Source organism: Lactuca saligna, chromosome 8, assembly GCF_052625555.1.
Source record: "Lactuca saligna cultivar CGN05327 chromosome 8, ASM5262555v1, whole genome shotgun sequence".
Taxonomy (NCBI): domain Eukaryota; kingdom Viridiplantae; phylum Streptophyta; class Magnoliopsida; order Asterales; family Asteraceae; genus Lactuca; species Lactuca saligna.
The window spans coordinates 72657345-72665522 of NC_136424.1; positions in this window are offsets into that span (position 1 = coordinate 72657345).

Here is an 8178-nt window from a genome sequence, read left to right on the forward strand (position 1 = left end):
TTCAACCGGTAATCAACATCGGTATCTTTCAACTGGTAACTGGAAACTATTTCACCGCTTACTACTAGCATACAATCAACAGATATAAGCATGCAGTCAGGCATATCCAGGTACTGACCTGCCCTTGGGTCCTAAGGACCACTGTCAGGGAAACTAATCCCTACCATACACATAACATACTATCCAGATAAACCTCATAACCAACACATAACCAGACCAAGATAATTATCACAAAGACCATTATCTTTTAAATACCCTTTTTTTTTTACCGACATTGTGGCCTTAGACCCACCCCTACTAGAAGGTAACTCACCTCAATGTCGTGTAGTGTCTGAACTATCCTCGACGCACAAATCGAGTCCCTACGACTGCTTGATCCCTACACGGCAACCTTCAAGTCAACACACATCACATACAACCCTAAACAGGGTCAGTCAAAGTCAACATTCAGTTGAACTGACTCGCCAAGTTAGTCTACCAACTCGTTGAGTCCATGCTTCTCTAATCCCACACAAAACCCCGACTCCACTTGTCGAGTCTAGCAAAAACTCGACGAGTTCTCCTTCAATCATAACATTAGAACCATATTCATCCGACTCGCCGGGTTCCTTCTTGAACTCGTTGAGTTCATCTCCAACTTAAGAACTTGTCCAGTCTATGACTCGCCGAGTTGTATGAACAACTTGTCGAGTCCATCTTCAAAGATTGGTAGATTGCTATGGACTCGCCGAGTCCCATGACTTCTAGGTCCCTTTTTGCATCTAAACCCACAAGGGACTTCCTTCCTAACACTTACCCATTCACAGAAAGGGGTTTGGTGCACAATGTTCACCAACTCGTCGAGTGCCAAGAGCAACTCGCCGAGTCCAACCTTGACTAATTCCATACAGTCGATTTAAATGAGGTCTAACACACCAAAACCATATATATGGCCTCCTAATGTCCATTTTATACGTAAACTTCCAAACTTGATGCACATGCATGGGGTTTTTAGCTCAAAAATCCATATAAACTGTCCTACAATGTGCATGGGGCTCTCATGGCCCTAAAGTTGGCACCTTTATGCCACGAGACCCCTCTTAAGGCCCAGATCTGAAGGCTAGAGTCCACATAACACTCCTTAAATCCAAAAATGGTTTGAAAGCCCTAAATGCACCCAAGATCTACAATATAAAGATGAACAACCAAATGGAAGACCAAAGCATGAGCATTTTGTTGGATAAGGTGTCTAAGTCCATAACTTATTTGGTATATACTTGACCCGACCGGCATGGTCCATTTGGGTTGCATCTCATCCAAACTATTATGGATAATTTTATGAGAGTTATACACATATGTTTATTAATATATTATGAGTTATAATATATTAATATGAAGTTACATTATTTAATTAGTTTTAGTCTTAAATTAATTACGAATTAATTTAGAGATTAAAAGGAAGACTAATTAAATTATGGGCTATTTGTTTTATATAGTGTGGGCTAATACTCATTTGTTAATGGGCTAGGCTTATGTGGAAGTCCATGGATGATCCATGGAGCTTTTAACCCATGGATCCTTGGAAAAGGAAAAGACATGGGTTATTAGGGTTTCACCCTAACCATGCACACTATATAAGCATGCTTATGGAGCATGAAATGGAGCCTAAGAGAAAACTAGTGAACTAGTGTGTGTGTGCATGTGTGTGGCCGATTTTATACAAGGTGTATACTCTCTCAAAGTTTTCCAAGAGTTTGTGGTGTTTGTGATTCCATTTGAGGCATTCACACTATTGGTGCTTGGCCCTCAAACTCCTTAGAACCAAACTCACCAAAAGGTATGTAATCTCTTCTAACTATTTTATGTTGAAATGTTCCCCATGCCATGTTAGATAGGTTATAAACCTTGGAAAATTATTATTTTGCATGTATTTAGACAAACATAGATCCAAGTTTTATTAGGGTTGCATGCACACTTAGGAAGTGTTAGATTGCTCAAAACCCAACAGTGGTATCAGAGCCTAGGCTTGCTTGTTTGATACTTGATGCAAAATAGTGAAAAAGGTCGAAATCATTGCTGTCTGCATGGTGGACTCGCTGAGTCCATTGGGGGAACTCGACGAGTCCAAGGCAAACTTCAACCTACTCGACGAGACAGTTCATGCACTCGACGAGTAGGATCGAAAGAGTGCAGATTCTCGACTTTTGCTGCTGGAAATGGACTAGAAACATTACCCTAAATTGTTTTGGTGTTATAAAACTTATTTTAGTTGGTGTAATGGTTGTTCTAATCCATTTACAATAGCATATATCAAAATTCCATGATTTTATGTGTTCATATAATTCTTGAATTTTTGATGATCATTTTCATGTTCTTATGAATTTAGAAAATGATAGGAATTATTTGCTGAATTGTTTAGGATTAATTCTTTATCATTTATGTGTTTTAATGAAGTCCATAATTTGTCCTCAAGTTATGGATTACCAAAGGTCACTTTCATTTAACACACACTTAAAACACATAACTTACATGAAAATGAAGAGTCTTCATTTTTATGAACCTTTAATTCATAAGTTATGAAATGAAGAGTTTTGCAAAGTTACAAAACTTGCCCTCAAGTTTTGGAATTTGTAAAGTTTCACACACTTTAATAAAATTTAATTCCAAACCTTAGAGTTTTAATAGTTAAAATTCAACCCTTATACTATTTATAACATTAATGGTTAATTATTATATATATGTATAAGAATAAGTCGTTTTACCGTTAGTAGGCCTCATTCACGAAGCCGGTCTATAAGGTGGGTATAAGGTTGTTGCCTATAAAATGGCGACTTAATGGGTGTATACTCTCACCCATCGCTTGCTTGATCGGTGGAGGGTTGTTAGCCGAACGGGTAGAACAATGACTTTAAATCCTCATTAAAAGTATAATGAATATTATAAAATAACTAAACTCTTTTAATTCCCAATCTTAGTTATTTTAGGAAAATGTGAACATGGTGCTAGTCCATGGAATTCACACTTTGTACCTTACCAAGTCGTTGGTGGAGCGTGTGTGGTTAACCGGCACACTAACTAGGACTAGTAAGGATCACGAAGGGTGACTTAATGTTTGTCATAGATCAATGGAGCGTGTGTGGTTAACCGGCACATTGATTAGGTGATAATATTAAGAGTACCAAGTGAATTAGCATGGTTATTCACACCTTGTTTTGTGATCCTCGGCATCCCAGTCACAAAACTTGAAGGGCACAGTCGAGATTGAAACATGCCATTGAAAAGTTCAATGAATCTCAAAAGAATCTAGGAATTTCAAATCCAATTAAACCTAATAAATCATTTCGTTTTCATGGTGGAAATTGGTGAATCGTCATTCACCTACCTTTCAAATATATTATTACTTAGATTACGACATCCCTCTTCTAAGTGTAATATATTGTGATTGGATCCTAGCCTTAATATTACATTTGGGTGTCTTATTAAGGATCCTAAATATCTAATCTAAACTTACTTTCTTCTTTCAGATGTCTTCCAACACTAATGCTTCAGGCTCTAACCCAACTGGTTCTTTCTCTCTCATGAATCTTTGTGGGAGGGTCATCTTTGATGGTTCCAACTTCATGGATTGGATTAGGAACATCAGGATGGTTACTCGTTACGAGGACAAGGAATATGTCCTCGATAAGGAGTTAAAAGAACTTGATGAGTCTACTGCTACTCCTGAGGAGATCGCTGAATTCAGGACTCATGAGAGAGATGCTACTAAGGTGGCATGTATCATGATGGCCACGATGACAGTCGAGCTCCAAAACTCGTATGAAGATTTCTACCCTTTTGAGATGCACCAAGACCTGATGGAAAGGTACCATCAGAGTGCTCGTCAGGAGCGGTATGAAATAATCTCCTCCATAATAACTACCCGCATGAAGGATGGTGAATCCGTCACGGGCCACATGCAAAAGATGCAAAGGTATGTGGACCGTTTGCTGAAGCTGAATGTTAACATCCCCGAGGAATTAGCAATTGACATCATTTTGCACTCCTTGCCTTCTTGTTATGATCATTTTCGAATGACATATCATATGAACAAGGAGGAAGTTACCCTCAGCAAGCTTCAAGGACTCTTGAAGACCGCTGAAACCGGTCTTAAGGGTAAAGCGGTTGTTACCTCTACTACTCCTACTCCAACTTCTACCCCTGTTTTAGCTATTGGGCAAGGCAAAGGGAAAAAGAGGAAGCACCCTTCGAAGGGTACCAAGGGAAAGTCTCTTGAAGGCTCCTCATCAAAGACCAAGAACGGTTCTGCCACTCCTTCTTCCATTCCCAAGGATGCTGAATGCTTTTATTGCCATGAAAAGGCACATTTGAAGCGAAACTGCCCTAAGTACTTGCAGGATCTAAAGGATGGGAAAGTGAAACCCACCTATACAGGTATTTACACTATATTGTCTAATTACTCAACATACTCTAACTCTTGGGTGCTTGATACAGGATGTGGTATTCACATATGTTCTGATTTGCAGGGCCTAAGAAGAAGTGAGGATGTGGAGCACGGGAAGATAAACTTAATCATGGGGAATAGGAAGGCTTCACCTGTTTCCAAGATTGGAGTTTATACTTTGTTGCTTAATAATGGGTTAAAATTAGATTTGAATAAATGTGTGTACTCATCTGAAATGGCGAGGAATATTATTTCTTTTCATGCTTTGTACAAACAAGGTTTTACCTTTTCGTTTGATAATGAATGTGGTGGTATTAATGCTTTCTTTAAAAATGTGTTTTATTTTAAAGCGTTACCTTGTGATGGTGTGTATGAAACTGTGTCGATTGTAGACAACTTAGGAAATAATGTGTTGTGTATTGATTCTTCTACTAGCCTAGATAAAGCATCATTGTGGCATTGTCGTCTTGGACATGTAAACAAGAAACGCATAGGCCAACTCCAAAAGAGTGGAGTCTTGGAATCATTTGACCTTAAATCAGATGATAGTTGTGAATCTTGTCTACTTGGAAAGATGACAAAATCACCCTTCACTGGAACTTGTGAGAGGGGTGAGGGTTTGTTGGACCTAATACATACTGATGTATGTGGGCCATTCAAAACCGCCACAAGGGATGCTAATCGGTATTATGTGACTTTTACTGATGATTTTAGTAGATATGGGTATGTCTACTTAATCAAACATAAGTCAGAAACCTTTGAAAGGTTTAAGGAATTCAAACAGGAAGTAGAAAATCAATTGGGCAGGAACATTAAGATGCTTCGATCCGATCGAGGTGGTGAGTATCTTAGTACCGAGTTCCTTGACTATCTTAAGGAGTGTGGGATTGTCTCACAATTGACTCCTCCCAGGACACCACAGCTGAATGGTATAGCTGAGAGGCGTAATCGAACCTTGTTGGACATGGTTCGCTCTATGATGAGTCGTGTTTCGTTACCAATCTATTTTTGGGGGTATGCCTTAGAGACTGCCGCCCATATCCTTAATCTAGTCCCTACAAAGAAGGTTACCAAAACACCTCATGAGATGTGGACTGGGAAGGTTCCCAATTTGGACCACATCAAAATTTGGGGTTGCGAAGCCTTCGTGAGGCGTGAAACTCATGATAAGCTTGAACCCCGAAGTGAAAGGTGTATTTTCATCGGCTACCCACAGAAATCCTTCGGTTACCTCTTCTACAGACCCAGTGAGAATGTGGTCTTTGTAACACAAAGAGGGATCTTTCACGAGAAAGAATTTATAAGCCAAGGAGACAGTGGGAGGCAGATTGATCTTGAAGAAATTCAAGAATCAATTGATGAAGGAACCTCAGACACTAGCAATCAACCTGAGGAGGAAACTCCTGTTGATCCAGCTGACGAGTCTGTACCTCCGAGGCGTTCCACACGGGTTAGGAACACACCTTCGTTTTATTATGGTTTTCATATTACTACGGAAGGTGATACGTTTATTAGTGATAGTACACTAGTAAATTTGGATGAACCTAGCAGTGTTAAGGAAGCCATGGCAGGCCCGAAGTCTGCTAAATGGAAGGAGGCTATGGACAGCGAGATACAGTCCATGTATGACAATCAAGTTTGGAACTTGGTTGACAATGTACCAGGCCGTAAAACAGTCGGGTGCAAATGGATCTTCAAGAAGAAGACAAACATGGAAGGAAAAGTGCATACTTATAAGGCTCGACTGGTTGCGAAGGGTTTTACTCAAACTCAAGGTGTTGATTATGATGAAACCTTTTCGCCGGTAGCAAACTTGAAACGACCCAAAAATACGACCCAAAAATTTCGTTTTTTTTTCGATATAATCAAAACCATAATCAGAGTGTCATATAATAAAACCATACGTGATGCATTCCAACATAATAGAAAACACTGTGCGGAAACTGTATCATACTACGGCAAATCAAAACAAACTAAATCAATCCCACGCTAAAAGCTAAAGTTGTGGTGTGTGCGATGCCGTCACCCCGAGCTCTTCCCTTTGCTTGCGGAAATACCTGAAACCAAAACTGAAACTGTAAGCACGAAGCTTAGTGAGCTCCCCCAAACTACCACATACCATACAATAACATATAAACACATATTGGGCCTTGCCCACTGCATCGGGCCGAAACCCGGAAACTGCATCGGACCGAAGTCCGGAACTGACTGGGACCTTGTCCCCTGCATCGGACCGAAGTCCGGAACTAACTGCATCGGACCGAAGTCCGGAACTATCTGGGACCTTGTCCCCTGCATCGGGCCAAAGTCCGGAACTAACTGCATCGGACCGAAGTCCGGAACTAACTAGGACCTTGTCCCCTACATCGGACCAAAGTCTGGAACTAACTGACTGAACGTAGCATGGCATATCAACACATATACTGCATACTGCATCGGGCCGTAGCCCGGAACACATAACATATAACACATAGCACATAAATCCTGTCTGAGCCACGAAGGCATCAAACATTCCAACTACTACATCGGACCGAAGTCCGAAAACTACTGCTAACTGGACGGGCCGGCATTGTGGCCTTAGACCCGTCCCTACTGGAAGGAAACTCACCTCGTAAGCTAGCTGATGAGTGTGCGGCTCGGGAAGCTAACGACTGCTGCTCCTGAATCTCCTCGGCTACAAGTCCATAAACACACTCAATCAAATACTAACACTGCACTTGGGGGTAAAATGACTCTTTTACCCTTGGTCAAAGTCAACTCACTTTGGGCTGACTCGCCGAGTCGGGCTACCCAACTCGCCGAGTCCTAGTCTCACCTCTCAGCTCTACACGCTGCTACTCGTCGAGTGCGGAATCGACTCGACGAGTACCCCTTTGGATCCAAGAACTCAGACAATCTTCATCCGACTCGACGAGTTGTTCTTGATCCCAAGAAGATTGCCTTGGACTCGCCGAGTTGTATGAACAAACTCGCCGAGTCCCTCCATCACTGAGTCTACTCTCAACTCGCTGAGTCCACTCCCTAACTCACCTCGTCCACTCGACACTGATAAAACTGAAGGACTCGGGACTCACGACCCAACTCGTCGAGTCGTTCTTCCGACTCGCCGAGTTGCCGCCATGCAACTGATTTTTACTCGATTTTGTTTGAATCCAATGCATACAATTGATAGATCTGAGTCCAATAAGCTGTTTTACCACGTAAAGTTTCCAACTTTACATGCACAACCTCATGAATAAGGGAAATAAGGCTAAAAGATGCATAAAATGGGTAGATCTATGGTTATCATGCAATATAACTCCAAAAAGACAGTAGATCTGGGCTCTACAACACCCCAACATTCATATCCATAGATATTTCGACTTAATAAGACGCTCATGCAAGTGTAAGGCTTGGAAAAAGCATCAACTAGCTCTTAGGAGAGCTCTAATGGAAGTTTAAAGCATATAACAAGATGGAACTCCGAAAATACCTCAATTAACTCCGATTTGCCCTTGGATCCTTGCACTACAACTCTTCTCCTTGCTTCTTTCTTCTTCTCCTTCTTCACACCTTCACAAAATGGAACCAAAACACTTATAAGCTCTCAAGGGAGGATTAGGGTTCTTTCTCACAGTGTTCTCAGGGTGAGGGAGGCGAGAATGGGGGCTATAAGGTGGTTTAAATAGTGGGCAACCCGGGGATTTAGGGTTTCACCCAGACGGATGGACTCGCCGAGTCAGGGATATAGACTCGCCGAGTCCCCGGCTCACGCGTGC